Below are 17760 nucleotides of genomic sequence, written 5' to 3'. Positions count from 1 at the left end.
CTGCGCTCTGCAGTGTCTATGAGGGTGGCATGCTGAATGGCAGCGCTCAGCTGTCATCCAGCCTGTCATCTCAATGCCATCCCAGTGTGCGAGAATTCTCCTGCTGTAGCGCTGAGCGCTGAGAATTTACCCACGCTGTCAGTGACGTGCATGAGGTGAGCCGAGTTCATTGGACATGAGCTCACCTCATGCACGTCACTGACAGCGTGGGAAAATGCTCCTGCACTCACCGCATGCGCAGGAGAATTTTCCCACGCTGTCAGTGACGTGCATGAGGTGAGCTGAGTTCATTGGACATGACCTCGGCTCATCTTTATGCCGTCACAGCCAGACACTGCAGAGCGCAAGCATGCCTGTGCTTCTCAGTGTCTGCGGCATGGCAAGCTGGATGGCAGCGTTCTGCTGCGGTCCAGCCTGTCATGTGAATGTAGCAAAGCTGAAGCTGTCGTGGGAACCATGGAAAGGTAAGGATGATGTTGCTTTATTATTTTACTTGTATTGCAGGAGATCGTTGGCTTGAGCTGGAATGGGCGTGATGGTAAGTATGGTTTAATTTAGAACCATAAAGAATTGTGTGTTTATTTCAATTAAAGGACTTTATTCTGGGTGTTTGTGTTTTTTTTTTAACTTTGACTATGGGGTTAGTAATGGGGGTGTCTTATAGATGCCTCTCCATTACTAACCTGGGCTTGATGTCAGCTGGCATTATAAGCTGACATCAACCCCAGCCCTATTACCCCACTGCCACCGCTAGAGGGCAGTGGGAAGAGCGAGGCTAAGTGCCAGAATTGGCGCATCCTATGGATGCGCCATTTCTGGGGCGACTGACGGCTGGTGCTTCTAGCCTGGGAGGGGGACAATAATCATGGCAACCTTCCTGGGCTATTAATATCAGCCCCCAGCTGTCTGCCTAGCCTTTGCTAGCTATTAAAATAGGGGGGAACCCACGTCATTTTTTTGGGGGTCCCCCATTTTAACAGCTAGTAAAGGCTAGGCATTCAGCTGGGGGCTGATATTAGTAGCCTGGGATCTCCATGGGTATTACCCCCTTCCCAGGCTTCAAACATCTGCCCCAGCCGTCTGCTTAACCTCCGCTAGAGACTAAAATTACGGGGAACCCCACGCCAATTTTTTTTTAAATAAATCCTTTATTTTAACACTAAATGACAAGTACAGTAATCAACACTATCACTGTACTTCTTATATATGTGACTGACACGTTTCTATCTATCTAATCTATGTGTGATGCTCTATTCTTTCTGTTATAAATTTTCGGGTACCGATGCTGAATTGCCGGCCGGCTTTTTTAAAGAGACGGTGCATGAAAACACTAATATTTTTTTTAATAAATCCTTTAACACTAAATGACAAGTACAGTAACCAACACTGTCACTGTACTTCTTATATATGTGACTGACATGTTTCTATCTATCTAATCTATGTGTGATCCTCTATTATTTCTGTTCTAAATTGTCGGGTACCGGTGTATGCCGCTGCTGAATTGCCGGCTTTTCATGTTTCACTGTGAGCACTGTTCCCATCGATTTGGGCAACCACTGTAATGCCACAACCACCATTGCTGTGGCATTACAGTGAGTGGCAGACAATCCCTGCATGATTGGTGCTCTAAATAGCGCCAGACATGCAGGACACGCTTTTGGTGCACGAACAGTTATCGAACATAACCTCGAACAGCCAAATTTTTTTCAAATCGTTCGCTTTCGTCGAACGACTCGAACACCGCCCAAAACAGCTCGAATTTGAGATTGGCGAACAGTTCGATTCGAACACCGCTCATCTCTAGTTAGGTGTTGTTCGCGTGACTATCACCTGATTAAATGACGTCACCGCAGGTCCTGCCAGTACACCGCGGGCCGCTGAGGAGAGTGGATTGCCACTGGGAGGAGACTGGGGGCCGCCGGAGAGGTGAGTGTGAATAATTTTTTTTATTTTTTACTTTATAGTTCTTTTTTAACTTGCGGGTATGGAAATGCCTCTGCAGAAATGCATTAAATCTGCATCTTGGGCACACAGCATCAGGCGCGATTTCCCGGCGAAATCGTGCCCATTGACTTGCATTGAATCGCAGCAAACCCGCATGTATAACATCTATACATGCGGATTTGCTGCTTTTCAACGTAAATCAATCAGTGCCACAGCAATCAGCTGATGGTCAAGTGACCATCAGCTGATTGCTAAAGCCAGTGACCATCACCTGATTAAATGACGTCACCGCAGGTCCTGCCAGTACACTGCGGGCCACCGAGGAGAGAGGATCACCGCCGGAAGGAGACCGGGGGCCGCCGGAGAGGTGAGTACGAATAATTTTTTTTATTTTTTACTTTATAATTCATTTTTAACTTGCGGGTGCGATGGTACCCAGGTCAGATGAGAGTCTCCTCTTCTCCAGACCCGGGTACAATCCACGCATAGAACCGCATAAAATAGATTTATACATGCGGATTTTATGAGGTTCAATGCAAGTCAATGGGTGCGATTTCGCTGCGAAATCATGCCCAAATTGGTTGTGCTGTGGATGTTTCCGCAATGATAATCCGCAGTGGAAAGTTCCGCAACATGTGCACAGCACATGCGGATTATCATTGGGAAACATGGCAGACATCTTAACAAGCGATTTTAATGTGTTTCCGCGGCAGAAATGCCACCATGGAAACGCATTAAATCCGCATCGTGGGCACACAGCCTTAGGCGTGATTTTGCGGCAAAATTGTGCCCATTGACTTGCATTGAATCACAGCAAACCCGCATGTATAAGATCTATACATGCGGATTTGCAGCTTTTCAATGTAAATCAATAGGCACAAAATCGCGTCAGAATCGCTCCGCGGCTGGTACCCGGGTCGGGAGAGGAGGCTGCTACTCCTCTCATCCGACCGCTGATCTGGCTGATAACAGCGAGAGTAGCGTGGATGGGAGAAGCGGCAGCCTGCTTCTCCCAGCCCGCGTGCTAGCGCAGTTAAAAAGTAGTATCAAAAAGTAAAAAATAATAAAACAACCCTTCATACTCACCTCTCCGGTGGCCCCTGGTGTCCTCCTGGGCAATGCTGTCTGTCCAGCAGCTCACTGCACACTGCTCCAGGACCTGCGGTGATGTCACTGATCACCTGATGGTCACGAGGAGCTAGCTGTCTAGTTTAGCCTTTGCTGGCTAGATTTTATAGTAGGACCCCACGTAAATTTTTTTCTGAGGTCCCCCTGCAATCTAGCTAGTAAAGGCTAAACAAACAGCTCTGGGCTGATATTTATAGCCATGGAGCATTGTTGGCTAATGGCCACTTCCGCGACTGCTAATATCAGCCTCCAGTGGTCAGCTTTCCCTCTGCTGGTTATAAAAATGACGGAGGAGCCCATGCCTTTTTTTTTTATTTTAGGCTTTGTGCCCATAATTCAGACGTAGCAGCGCTTTGGACGCAATTTATTTTTTTTCTGCGTCCAAAACGTTGAATTCTATTGAACGCAGGTAAATCTACATGTGTTCACTGAACCATGCGGATTTACCGCATTCAGTACTTTCTAGTGGTCAAATTTCTGTTATGGAGACTAGCGACTCAGCACGAGAATTTGACATGCTGCGGTCCTCAAAGATGCACCGCATGTCAGTGTCCACGGGTAATCAACAGCCTCTGATGCATGCATAGCAGACATGGGATTTCTGCAGATCCCATCCACTATGCTGTAACATCTGGACGCTGCGGGTTTGACTCTGTATAAACACGCAGTGTCAATCCTGAAGCAGCTCCTGACTGTGGCCAAATGCCCAAACTCACCTGCAGCATGTCAATTTCTGTGGCGGACACGCTAGTCTCCGCTGCACATTTTGACCGATTGAAGTGTCATTATATGCGGTGGATTCACATTCACTGACAACAAAAGTGCGGCATTATAACTCCGCAGCATAAATACGTTGTGTCCAAAGCGCTGCTGAGTGCTGATAGGGGAGGGGGGACATAGGAGCTAACAAACCAGCTGTCAGATGTTAATTATGGCTAGGGAAAATGTTTGCCTAGTGACACATTCCCCCCAAAAAAAACAGCTAAAAAAAACAGCTCACAGCAGTCGCATAAATTAAATGAATAGAAATGCTAATGAAGATTGGGTGAATGGGACTAGCTAACACCCAGCTCTTTTGTTTGGTGATGTCAAGGTGTCAATCAGACATTTTCATGACCAAACAAAGTAAAGAACACACAGACATAGTGTAAACACTTGATTTGAAATACAATAGATCCATTCTTTAATCATTTAAATGAACAAATATACTCACCCCAGTTCTTAATCCAAGGGCTTATGCAATGTCCCACCAATTTTATTTAGCTCCAAAAATCATTCATTGATGCCCAAAATCGCTTCAAAAAACGCTTAAAAAAAGCGCATGTAAAAACGCATCAAAACGCATGTAAAAACCGTATGCGTTTTTTCTGGCAACGAAAGACAAAAATGCTAAGGAAATTTCTGCTTCAAATCTGCATCGTGGGCACGTAGCCTCAGAGTGATTCCGAGCAATTACAGGTTTTGCAGTAATGAGATTCATGGCAAATTTATTTACAACAAGCTAAATTTTGGGTAGAATTTGCAGAGCTGGCAAATTTGAATTATGTTTTGAATACGTTCTGAATTGCAACCTCTCTTCGTTGCTTTATCATAAAATGCAAAACATTAATTTGCGTATCTACTAACTAGTTCATGTCAGTATGGCAACAAAACAGGTACGTTTTTATAGACAAAAATAATTGAAAAAATATTCAAAAGTTTTTATTTGAATGCCACTTGATGCACTTTAAGCTGTTAGAACTGATAGACATTCAAATGAGTGTCTTGGATCACTCTTACAAATATATAGCCAGTCATTAAATCATTGCTTGGTGTATATCTTGTCAAAGGATATCCTGCTGGTCCGCAGGAGAAATAATTTAGGTAAAGGCTGAGGCCTCTCTATCTGCCAGATGGTTTCTAATTAGATGCAGAACGCTGGACAGAAAGACGTGAGACACACAGACGCAAGCGTGTGATACAAGATTACTCTACTTTATTTGTGATGCGTGCAAGTTTTTATAGTTTCTAGAAACATATAAAAAAGTCCAGTAGGATCATAAGAAAGCAGCTTAAGCATAGTTAGTAAGCCAATCATCAGTCATACTAATGCACTTATAGAAATAAAAGGCACAAACTACAATAACGCTTCATGACTCATCTTCACAAAATCTCTTATCACAACTGTGGGTTTTATTGGCTTAATATTGCTTAAGCTGTTTAAAGTTGATATAGAAAGAAAGAGAGAAAACACAAAATGGAGTCTTATATACAATATGGAGAATGAGAATAGAGAAATTATCACTTTAGCCTTTTCCCTCCTTTTTCTCATTCTTAGACATTGTTGGAAAGGACCACTTCTCTACTGTCCTGTGAAAACAGGAGACTTTTCTGCCAGAGAATGCAGAGGCACAGCCAGCTCCTTTGTAGGGGAGTGTCTGAACTTATTGTTCCAGTCATCCTCAAGAACCTTGTTCAGCATCTCTGCCAGGAGCAACATCAAAAGAGCCATGTCCATGGTCAGGTGCATTGCAGTTTAGCACTTTCTTGCAGTAGCTGATATAGATCCAAGTGGGCTTCCCCTCAAACTTGACTAATATGGGTCTTGTCAGTTGGATGAAAACTGGTCCTTCATACTTGCGGTTAATAGTTTTCCTAAGATGCTTCGTTATAACCGCCCATTTTCCAGAAAGCAAAATGTATATTCCTGTTATAGATTCTGAGTCTAGAATCAAGGAAAAGACACATTTATGTACAGCAGTTAGTTCTTGCTGCAATGCAGACAATTAGGAGGTTAGACTGTCATATCCTGATTGCAAAGATGGTGTGAATAACACCTCTGCTTTAGAAGTGGAGCCAAAATATATTTTAAAGGGTGACAACTGCACTTATCCTTTGTCCACAATTGATCATGAATCTCATCTAGCCACCTGGGGAATTGGGTGGCTGGGTATTCCTCAGGGACTATCCTGGAGGTCAGGAGGTGTCAAAGGGATTTTTAATTCAAGGGGGCAGTCAAGGGGGCCATTTGGAGAGAAATCTAAGTGGGAATGCAGTTGTGATTTCAAGTTCGTACCAGATTATAGGGAATGGATTTAAATACTAGAACTCGGTTGACAATTTGACTGTCATGTACACTATATAGTCAGGAGAAATTATTTCACTACGTGATCACGTTTTGTTACTGAATGGGCTGCTCCTGTGTCTAAAAGACATAGGACTGTTTGTCTATCCTCCAGGGTCACCAGAACAGTTAGGGTGAGATAAGCATGGAGAAGAAGGTGACACCAGGTTTTCCAGACTCCTTTTAGTTTTCTTTTAAAGGAAGTGGGGGAAGGGGTTTAACTGGGTCTTGCAACTGGTCAAGTAAACCCAAAAATTCACTGAGAGACTAGGGTATAAAGGTGTGAGACACCAGATTTCTATCAGGGGGGTCAATAGATTTTCACATGTCCAGATCATATGACTGGTGGGTTTCAGGGGGAACAATTGGGCCGCATGAGGGCCACCTGGTTGCATTCATCCACAGCTGACACAATAATCAGCATGGGGAGTATTTCTGCTGGCCACAATGGAGACAGATCCAGAAGCTAAGACCTGCATAAAGAGGTGTTGGTGTTGGCAAAGGAGGTGAGTGGGCAGGCTCCTCTTGGAGTCTCAGAGGCTCAAACAGTTCATATATGTTTCCTTTGTTCATTTCATACACTTTGTGCACATATGCTTTCACCATCCGAGACATTTCAACCAAGTGTCTGCTTGATCCATCAATCTATGGTCATTCAACCATCCTCTGCAATTTGCTGTCACTTGGGTCTGTGCACCCATCTAAGAGTCCCTTATGCAGATGTCCGAGGTCAGTAACAAAAGTATTATTTCCCCGGGTTTTGTAGACATTAGAGATCCGAGAACTCACTCCAAGCAGTCGGATGCAGTCCCCATATGGATTACCGCGTTTTGGCACTATGAAAACTATCGAGGCTCATGCCTCCCTTTCTGCCAGATGGTTTCTAATTAGGTGCAGAGAACTGGAGAGCAAGACATGAGACTCACAGGCACACTGTGTAATGCAAGCTAACTATATTTTATTTGTGAGGTATGCAAGCATTCATAGTTTCTAGAAGTATGTAAAAAATGTCCAATAGAATCATAATAAAACAGCCTATATGGAGTTAATAAACCAATCATAAGTCATACTAAGGATATGTTAATAGGTCTGCCATGTATAGCAATGCTACTCCGGATGTGCTGTGACCATGATGCGGAAATTTACACTCCGGATTCACATTGCGGGAAAAACCACAGCAGGACCATTTCTAGCACGATTTCACTGTGAATTTGCACCCATTGACTTGCATTGAATCGCAGCAAACCAGCAGGTAGAATATCTATACCTGCGGAATTGCTGCATTTCAATGAAAATCAATAGGCGCGAAACCGCTGTGGAATCGCGCTGTGAGTGGTACCCGGGTCAGGAGAGGAGACTGCTACTCCTCTCATCTGACCACTGACAGTGAGAGCAGTGTGGATGGGAGGAGCAGCAGTCTGCTCTATCCAGTCCACATGCCCATGGTAGTAAAAAAAATAATAAAAAATCAAAAATCAAAAATAAACCTGTATACTCACCTGTCCTGCGGCTCCTGGTGTCCTCCTTGTCCTTGGTGGCGATGCTGTCTCTCCAACTGCCAGCAGTACACTGCAGGGCGCGGGCTCGTGCCCTTCAGTGCACTGCCAGGACCTGTGGTGACGTCAGCGATCACCTGATGGTCACGCGACCATCAGCTGATCAGTGTCGTCAGTGGTCAGATGATGGTCACGTGACCATCAGGTGATCAGTGCTGGCAGCAATCAGCTGATGGTCACGTGACCATCAGCTGATTGCGGACGTCGGTAATTAGCTGATTGGTCTCATGACCAATCAGCTGATGCTCACCCTGGGAACATTCGCAAGAATGTTCCTATGGTGTTTAGCTTCCTGGGGCTCATCAGCTGATCTTCAGTTGATGAACCCCAGTGACCTCCTGCAGCCTGTATACTGACAGGGGGTGATTTTACACCCCTGTCAGTATACAGTGCTGTATCCTACAGTTGTGACATCAGTGATTTCTGATGTCACAGCTGTAGAAGTGACCCTGATCATCGTGGGACACTCGGCGGTGATCGTTGACTGCGTCGTTGACGGCGGACAGGTGAGGGATACGGTTGTTTATTATGTTACATTTTTTTCAGGAGATTGAGGGCTTCGCGGTGGCGTGTAATAAAAAAAATTGTAGCGTTTTATTTCATTAAAATTCTTTATTCTGGCCGTGTCTTTTATTGAAAATGCGCTGACAATTTTACTACACAGTTAGTAATGGGGGCATCTTATAGATACCTCCATTACTAACCTGGGCTTCACATCAGCCGCCAATACAAGGCTGACGTGAACCCCAACCCCATTACCCCCACCACCGCTACAGGGCAGTGGGAAGAGCAAGGCTAAGCGCCAAATTGGCGCATCTTATGGATGCACCATTTCTGGGACTGCTGAGGGGTGATATTAATAGCCGCGGAGGGGGCTAGTATTCATGGCCCCTTCCCTGGCTATTAATATCAGCCCCAACTGTCTAGTTTAGCCTTTGCTGGTTAGATTTTATAGGGTGATCCCACGTCAATTTTTTTCTGGGGTCCCCCTGTAATCTAGCCAGTAAAGGCTAAACAAACAGCTGTGGGCTGATATTAATAGCCATGGAACATTGTTGGCTAATGGCCACTTCCGTGGCTAATAATATCAGCCCCCAGGGGTCAGCTTTCCCTCTGCTGGTTATAAAAATGACTCGCGAGCCCACGCCATTTTTTTTTAAATTTTAGGGTCTGTGCCTATAATTAAGACATAGCACTACTTTGGACACAAATTTTCGCTGCATCCAAAACATTGCATTCTATTGAACGCAGGTAAATCCACATGTGTTCACTGAACCATGAGGATTTACTGCATTCTATACATTATAGTGGTCAAATTTCTGTTGTGGAAACTAGAAACTCCGAAAGAGAATTTGACATGCTGCGGTCCCCGGGTGATTCGCAGCCTCTGATGCACGCATAGTGGATTTGGGATTTCTAGAGATCCCATCCACTGTGCTGTAACATCTAGACGCTGCGGGTTTGATGCTGTATAAACATGCAGCATCAAACCTGCAGCAGCTCCTGATCGTGACCACGTACCCAAACTCACTCGCGGCATGTCAATTTCTGTAGCGGACACGCTAGTCTCCGCTGCAGATTTTGACCGATTGAAATGTCATTATATGCGGTGGATTCACATGTGCCGACAAGAAAAGTGCGGCATTAGCATACCGCGTTTTGGACGCAACATAAATACATTGTGTCCAAAGCGCTGCTGAGTGCTGATCGGGGGATATAGTGGCTAACGAACCAGCTGTGAGATGATATTTAATGGCTAGGGACCATGTTTGCCTAATGGCAGCTACCCAGGCTAAAAAAAACAGCTCACAGCAGTTGCATAAAAACATGAATAGAAATGCTAATGAAGATTGGGTGAATGGGACTAGCTGACACCCAGCTCTTTTGTTTGGTGTCAATCAGACTTTTTCATGGCCAAACTTTAATTAAAGTAAAGAAACACACAGAAGTGTAAACACTTTTTGTGAAATACAACAGACCCATTCTTTAATCATTTAAATGAACCAATATACTCACCCCAGTTCTTATGGTAATGCAAGGGATTAAGCAATGTCCCTCCAAATAACTTTATTTAGCTCTAAAATCCAGAATTTATTGATGTACAAAAACGCTTCAAAAAATGCTTCAAAAAACGCATGTAAATCCACATGTGTTTTTTTCTGCCAGGGAGACGCAAAAACGCTCAGGATATTTCTGCTTCAAATCCTGAACGTGTGCACATACCCTAAAGGTCCAATAGAAATGTAAGGCACAAAGTACAGAGACCCTACATGACAAACATTCTTGGAATCTCTTATCAGAACTGCTGGTTTTGTTACCTTAACCCATTCACCACGAAGCCTGTTTTCACCTTCCTGACCAGGCCACTTTTTCAATTCTGACCAGTGTTACTTTATGAGATAATAACTCTGGAATGCTTCTACGGATCCCATTGATTCTGAGAATGTTTTTTTCGTGACATATTGTACATGATAGTGGTAAAATTTATTCAATATTACTTGCATTTATTTGTTAAAAAAATGGAAATTTGGCAAACATTTAGAAAATGTTGCAATTTTCAAACTTTTAATTTTTACGCCCTTAAATCAGAAAGACATGTCACACAAAATAGTTAATAAATAACAGTTCGTACACATCTACTTTACATCAGCACAATTTTTGAAACATAATTTTTATTTGTTAGAGGTTAGAAAGGTTAAAAGTTGACCAGCGATTTCTCATATATCCAATGAAATTTGCAAAAACATATTTTTAGGGAACACATCACATTTGACATGACAGAAAATATCCAAAAGTGAAACCATTCTAAAAACTGCACCCCTCAATGTTCTCAAAACCACATTCAAGAAGTATTGACCCTTCAGGTGCTATACAGGAATTAATGGAATGTGGAAGGAAAAAATGAACATTTAACTTTTTTTTCACACAAATTTTATTTTAGACCCAATTTTTTTTTATTTTCTCAAGAGTAACAGGAAAAAATGCACCATACAATTTTTTGTTCAATTTCTCCTAAGTACGCTGATACCCAACATGTGGAGAAAAATTACTGTTTGGGCATATGACAGGGCTCGGAAGGGAAGGAGCGTCATTTGACTCTTTGAATGCAAACTGTGCTGTAATCATGACATCATGTTGCGCTTGGAGAGCCCCTGATGAGCATAAAGTGTAGAACCCCCCCCCCACAAGTGACCTGATTTTGGAAACTAAACCCCTCAAGGAACTTATCTAGATGTGTTTTGAGCACCTTGAACCCCCAGGTGCTTCACAGAAGTTTATAACGTTTAGTCGTGAAAATTAAAAATCATATTCATCCTACAAAATTGTTTTTAGCCCCAATTTTTTTATTTTCACAAGGGTATCAGGAGAAAATGCACCATACAATTTGTTGTGCAATTTCTATTGAGTACGCCAATACTCAATATGTGGAGGAAAACTACTGTTTGGATGCATGGCAGGGCTCCGAAGGGAAGGAGCGCAATTTGACTTTTTGAATGCAAAATTTGCTGTAATCATTAGTGGACCCATGTCACATTTGGAGAGCCCCTGATGTGCTTAAAGAGTAGAACCCCCCCCACAAGGGACCCAATTTTCAAAACTAGACCCCTCAAATAATTTATCTAGATGTGTGGTGAGCCCCTTGAATCCCCAGGTGCTTCACAGAAGTTTATAACGTTGAGCTGTGAAAATAAAAAATCACATTTTTCTGACAAAAATGTTCTAGCCCAAATTTTTATTTTATTTTTACAAGGGTAACAGGAGAATATGCATCATACGAATTGTTGTGCAATTTCTCCTGAGTACACCAATACCCAATATGTTGAGGAAAACTACTGTTTGGGTGCACAATAGGGCTCAGAAAGGAAAGAGTGATGTTTTGGACTACAGATTTTGATGCAATCGTATGCGGGTGTCATGTCACATCATCAGGTATATATAAGACCGGGCGCCGCCATGCTCGTCACAGTCTACTCCGGAAATAGGCAGAGTAGGGAGAGCTGCTGCTATGTCAGGGAGAGATTTGCTTGTTTATAGTTAGTATAGGTATTCCACAACATATATCTTTATCCATCTGAACTAACAGTCCTTCTGAGGACTAATCAAGCTGCATATAATCGGTGCTAGGCAGGCAGGCAGTGTATGTGACAGACTGCAGTGTATGATACAGCACAAGAGGGTCCATTGAATGTCCTGTCTGCTCCTGCTGCTGTAATAATTACAGATATTTCTAGACATAGACCCAGATATCAGCGGCCAGGGAAAATGTTTTTTTATCTTAATCCTGTTTTTATGCTTAAAAAGCAATCCAGAGTACACCATTTTCTGCTCCATTTGCTTGTTCTCACTGGAGAATAAAGCCAGATTTGTTCCATATTTCAGCGATAATAATCCAGAAATTTGAAGTGAACGTGGAAAATATTGGCCTCCTTTTCCATTCTGTTGCAGTGTGTCTGTGAAGCTATTCACACTAGGTCTCCGTGTAGAATAATATTAGTTAATTAGAGACCTACAATTTAAAGCCATGGTTCTCTGTCAGACATATCACCTAAAAGACTGTTCAAAAATCATATATTCCTTCCATTTTCATTCCGTTGCAGTGAGTCGGTGAAGCTATTCACACTACGTCTCCGTGTAGAATAATATTTGTAACTTACTGGCCTACAATTTAAAGCCGTGGTTCTCTGTCAGACATATCACCTATAAGACTATTCAAAAATCATACATTTCTTCCATTTTCATTCTGTTGCAGTGTGTCGGTGAAGTTTTTCACACTACGTCTCCCTGTATTAGTAAATTACAGGACTGCTATTTAAAATCGTGGTTCTCTTTCAGACGTATCACATATAACTGCGTTGCAAAATCAGCCATTTCTCATGAATGTGAAAAATATTGTCCTCCATTTAAAATGGGCAAGGTGCGTGGCAAGGGATGGGGTAGTGATGATGCATGCAGAGGCCGAGGACATGACCATGGGTAAAGTGAAATTGTGCCACAACAATCACAAACATCTTGTCGCTCGACTTTCCTGTCCCAATTACTAGGGGACCGCAGAACACCACTATTGAACACAGAGCAGTGTGAAGAGGTTATTGGTTGGATAGCAGAAAATGCTTCCAGTCACTTTGCCACCACCAGCTCAACCCTGTCTTCCACACGGTCAAGTCTCAGTAGCCGTGAGTCTGAACCGCATATTCATAACCCTGATCCTTCTTCCTCCCATCATGCCCGGAGACAACTGATCCCACACTTGGACACTCAGAAAAGCTGTTCACTTTTCCATTTGTAGATTCAGACCTCTCGCCCGCCCAGCTTCAAGCGAGTAAAGAGGAGAATGCGTGTAGTGATGCCCAAATATTGGAGCAGCCACGGTCAAATGAAGGTGACGGTGGGAAAGTACAATTACTGTCGCAAGAGGTGGATGATGATGAGACACAATTGACACAAAGTCAGGAGGAGTAACATGGTGTGGAAGTGGAAATCGAGGTGGTGGATGATATAGTAACTGATCCAACCTGGCAGGGGGACATACAGAGCAAGGACAGCTGCACATAGGGGGAGGGAGGCATAGCAACACAACAGGCAGGAAGAAGCAGTGTGGTGGCCACAGACACGAGGCGGGAAAGCGTTCCTCGTAACGCCAACACGACGGAATTTGCCAGTACAACTGTTAGGTCTTCCCATGTCTGGTTATTTTTTAAAGACTCTGCAGATAACCCCAAAAAGGCCATTTGAACCACCTGCCAGGCCAGCATCAGCAGGTGTAGCAAAACTAGCAGCCTGACCATCAACAGACTGATCAGGCACATGGCAGCAAAGCACCAGACTAAGTGGGCCTAACCCCAGTGTCCAGCAACAGTTTCTGCGGGTGACAAAAAATGCTTCTTCTGCTGTTATGCGCGCACACCAATCCCCTGTCCATGGCGCATGCGATGATGCCTCCTGCCTTGCACCTTTCATTGCACACTCTCAAGTTGCACCATCAGCAAGCACGTCCACGTCCTTGTCCCAGTGCAGCGTTCAGTTGTGCCTACCCCAGTCCTTGGAACTCAAGCGCAAATACGCAGCCAACTCCCCACAAGCCACACTACTAAATTCACACATTTCACGAATGCTTGTGTTTGAAATGTTGCCTTTTAGGTTCGTGGAGACGGAAGCTTTCCACAACCTGATGGCGGCATCCATCCCTCGGTACTCGGTCCCCAGCCACTACTATTTCTCCCGGTGTGCCGTCCTCGCATTTCACAAGCACGTGTCCCACAATATTAGACGTGCCGTCAACAACGCAGTTACTGGGAAAGTCCACCTAACCACAGACATGTGGATAAGTGATTGTTTTGCAGGGATGGTACATCTCGCTGACGGCACACTGGGTTAATATAGTGGAAGCCGGGACCCAGTCGGACCTTGGGACGGAACACGTCCCCCCAATGCCGAGGATTGCGGGCCCTGGGACAATCAGGGTTGCCCCCACATTCTACAGCTCCCGCACCTCCTCCTCCTCCTCTTCAGCATCCATCTGAAAAATGACCACATCAGTCGCAAGCTGGAAGCACTGCAGCACTGTCTCGGCCAAGCGGCAACAGGCTGTTCTGAAGCTAATATGCTTAGGTGACAAACACACAGCGCTGAAAAGTTGTGGACAGCTCTGAAAGAGCAGGCAGATCTGTGGCTGAAACTGCTGACCCTAAAGCCAGGCATCGTCGTCTGTAACAATGGCCGGAACCTGGTGGCGGCTCTGAGGTGAGGTGAGCTCACACACCTAACATGCCTGGCCCATATGCTTAACCTCGTGGTTCAGAAGTTTCTCAAAACCTACCCAGATCTACCTAATCTGCTTGTCAAAGTAGGCCGGCTGTGTGCCCATTTTAGAAAGTCAGCTACAGCTTCCACTGCCCTTGCTGTGATTCAGCAGTGTTTGTAGCTTCCAGCTCACCAACTAATCTGCGATGTCCCCACACTTTGGAACTCTACATTGCAGATGTTGTGAAGGATTTGTGAGCAGAACAGGGCAGTTGTTGAGTACCAGCATCAACAAGGCCGTCGGTATTCAGTTCAGACTCCACACATAAGACCTCAGGAGTGGACATGGATGTCAGACATATGTACTATCCTCCAAAACTTTGAGGACTCCACCAAGATGGTGAGCGGCGATGACGCCATAATTAGCGTCACCATCCCGCTTCTCTGTCTTCTGTAATGCTCTCTGCTCATATTTAAAGAGTATCCATTGCAGGCGGAGCTCGATGAGATGTAGCAAGGAACCATAAAGGCTGATTACACACAGCCCAGCCTCATCTCAACGTGGATTGGGTGACAATGAGGAAGAGGAGGAGAAGGAGGAGGAAGAACAGGAGCTAGTTTCCTGTGCTATAGACGGTACTATTTGCACAACTGTCATACCGTCTGTTCAGCGTGGATGGCCTGAGGATAGGGAGGATGAGAAAGACCAGGAGGATAAGGAGGAGAGCATGGTTAGTAGTCCTCTTGGTGAGGACACAGAAGTCTTGCCTCTTTGCAGGCTGGCACACATGGCTGAGTTTATGTTACCCTGCCTTTCCCCTGACCTTTGCGTTGTCAAAATTTTGTGTGACAGTCATTATTGGTTGGTGACACTTCTAGACCCACACTACAAGGAGAACTTTCTGTCTATTATTCCCAAGCAGGACAGGCCTAATAAAATGGGGCAGTACTAGAAGGCCCTTGTTGGGGAGTTATTTAAAAAATTCCCATCTGAAAACGCTGGCAGCAGATGTCACAATTCGTTGGATAACTAAGGAGTAGAGGTGATAGAGACACAAATGCAATCCAGCAGAGGCAGGTGAACACTGTCAAAGTTCTGGGACAGTTTTCTCTGACCTTCCCATCGCACAAGCCCTGATGTGTGGGGTACTCTCCCAAGGAAGGAAAAGTTTCGGAAGATGTTGAGGGAGTACCTTGCCGACCGTACCAACGTCCTCTGTGATTTATAATTATTGGGTATCCAAGCTGGACACGTGGCATGAGCTGGCTCTCTAAGCCTTGGAGGTCCTGGCCTGCCCTGCCGCTAGCGTTTTGTCAGAGCGGGTTTTTAGCGCTCCCGGTGGAATTATAACCGATAGGCGCATCTGCTTGTCAACTGAAAATGCCGACAGGCTGACTCTTATAAAAATTAACAAGGTCTGGATTGGGCCAGACTTCTCAACACCACCGAATGATAGCAGCATAACATAAACTCAAATACATTGTCTTTTTTGGAAGGTCTAACTCTATTCCCATGCACCTCCGTCTTCATACCCAGACGTGGGTATACGCTTCCTGATTTTGTCTATTTGCTCTTGTCCTCCTCCTTCTCCACATCCTCATCTTCCACCACCATATCACCACCATATGTACCATATCAACATATCTACGTCTCTTGCAAGGGGCATTGGAGTTCCTCTAAATTTTTGGCAGCCTTTGCATTCACTGCATAGGCAAATAGTATGGGAGACACATTTCCTAATAATGGGAACATTGTTTTCAGGAGGCCCTCTGACCTCTACGTCTTTTGCCAGCGGCATTGGAGTTCCTCCAAATTTTTGGCAGCCGTTGCACTCACTGCATACCCTAAAACTGAACAGCAGACCCTCTCCTTTCTAATGGGAACATGTTGTACTATTTACTGTGGCCAAGCTCTATGTGTCTTTAAATTGTTAGTGGGGTTTTTCCCAAATTTTGGCAGCCCTTGCAGTTACAGCATGGGCATTACCACTATAGGAGACATTTTTTTCACTGAGACCCTCCTCTATGTATTTTCAAAGGGGTATTGGTTGCGTCCAAATTTTGGGTAGCCCTTGCAGTAACTTCATATGCAATAACAGTATAGGAGACCCACTCGTTAATAATGGGATTAACAAAGCATAGCTGGTTGATGGCTCTCTAACAATAGAGAGGGCCGACTGCTGGCCCTTTAAGAATAGTAAGGGCCATCTGATGACTCTATAAAAATAGTCTTTGTGACTTTCAGAGTCCCTCCATCATAAAAGAAATAGGGTGTGTCTGATGATGTGTCACACACCACATGGCCAGATAAGGTTGTAAAATGTTAAAATTACATTTCCTGGTGAATGCATTTGTCTTAAAATATAACGTAAAAAAATAAATAAATAGAAAATAAAAACAGTAGAATTTTTGTTTAGTATGAAAACCAGACTCGCCAAAGTAACCTCAATGTAATCACATTGTTCAGCTCCTGCACCTCCTCCTCCAGTTCGGCCTCCATCTCCGAAATGACCACATCAGTCACAAGCTGAAAGCACTGCAGCACTGCCTTGGCCAAGCGGCAACAGGCTGTGCTGAAGATAACATGCTTAATGCTTAGGTGACAAACTGCCCACCGCTGCAGAGTTGGTGAAAGCTATAACACAGCAGCCAGATCTGTGGCTATCACCGCTGAACATACAGCCAGGCATGGTTGTGTGTGACAATGGGCAGAACCTGGTAACGGAGTGTTAAATATTAATTATGGATATTCATTTTTATTTTAATTCGGAATTCTGTACATTGCATAAGATTGTACTAGCCTCGTGCTAGACATTCAGGATTTTTTTAGTTCGATGTAAGTTAGTACCATAAGTAGAACAGCTAGTATGATCGGCCTATATAACCCATACATGAAGGGGGGCTCTTGTGCTGTTGCCATTTCACAAGACACTAGATGACGGATCTATGTGTAGAAGTCAGATGACAAGGCCCAGACACATGGTGTCATCCTGACACACGTGCTGTACACAGTCAGACGCAACCTACCATTCAGGATCCCAGGAAAAGATGGGTGAATCGCAACTATTAAGCTAATAATGGTCAAATGGACAATCACTTTGTAACTATTTCACCTATTATATGCAACTACTGCAATTGTTCTTTTTAACGGACAATCCAAGAATAAACTTACATTTTTTTATAAGAATATCATGATACATATTTTTTAATCAATCGCATTTGATAAGAAGTCTGCTATAAAAATATACGTAAATAAGTATTTTTTACATGGAGAAATGACAGCCGGAG

The 17760-nt window shown here is 44.1% G+C and overlaps 1 protein-coding gene across 1 annotated transcript in view; it reads right to left on the bottom strand.

Moving 5' to 3' along the window:
- Positions 1–5649: 5649 nt before the first annotated feature.
- LOC141173124 (transmembrane protein 238-like) overlaps positions 5650–17760 on the bottom strand; it is a 233207-nt gene continuing 221096 nt past the window's right edge. Inside the window, exon 2 of the mRNA XM_073657766.1 lies at positions 5650–5776. The gene's annotated coding sequence lies outside the window, so the exon portion shown is untranslated. The remainder of the gene's footprint in view (positions 5777–17760) is intronic.

Source organism: Phyllobates terribilis, unplaced genomic scaffold (genome assembly GCF_046119375.1).
Source record: "Phyllobates terribilis strain yellow unplaced genomic scaffold, ASM4611937v1 Scaffold_12__6_contigs__length_324123572, whole genome shotgun sequence".
Taxonomy (NCBI): Eukaryota; Metazoa; Chordata; class Amphibia; order Anura; family Dendrobatidae; genus Phyllobates; species Phyllobates terribilis.
Note: the sequence above shows the minus strand (reverse complement) of the source record. Positions and strands in the feature narration are given on the sequence as shown.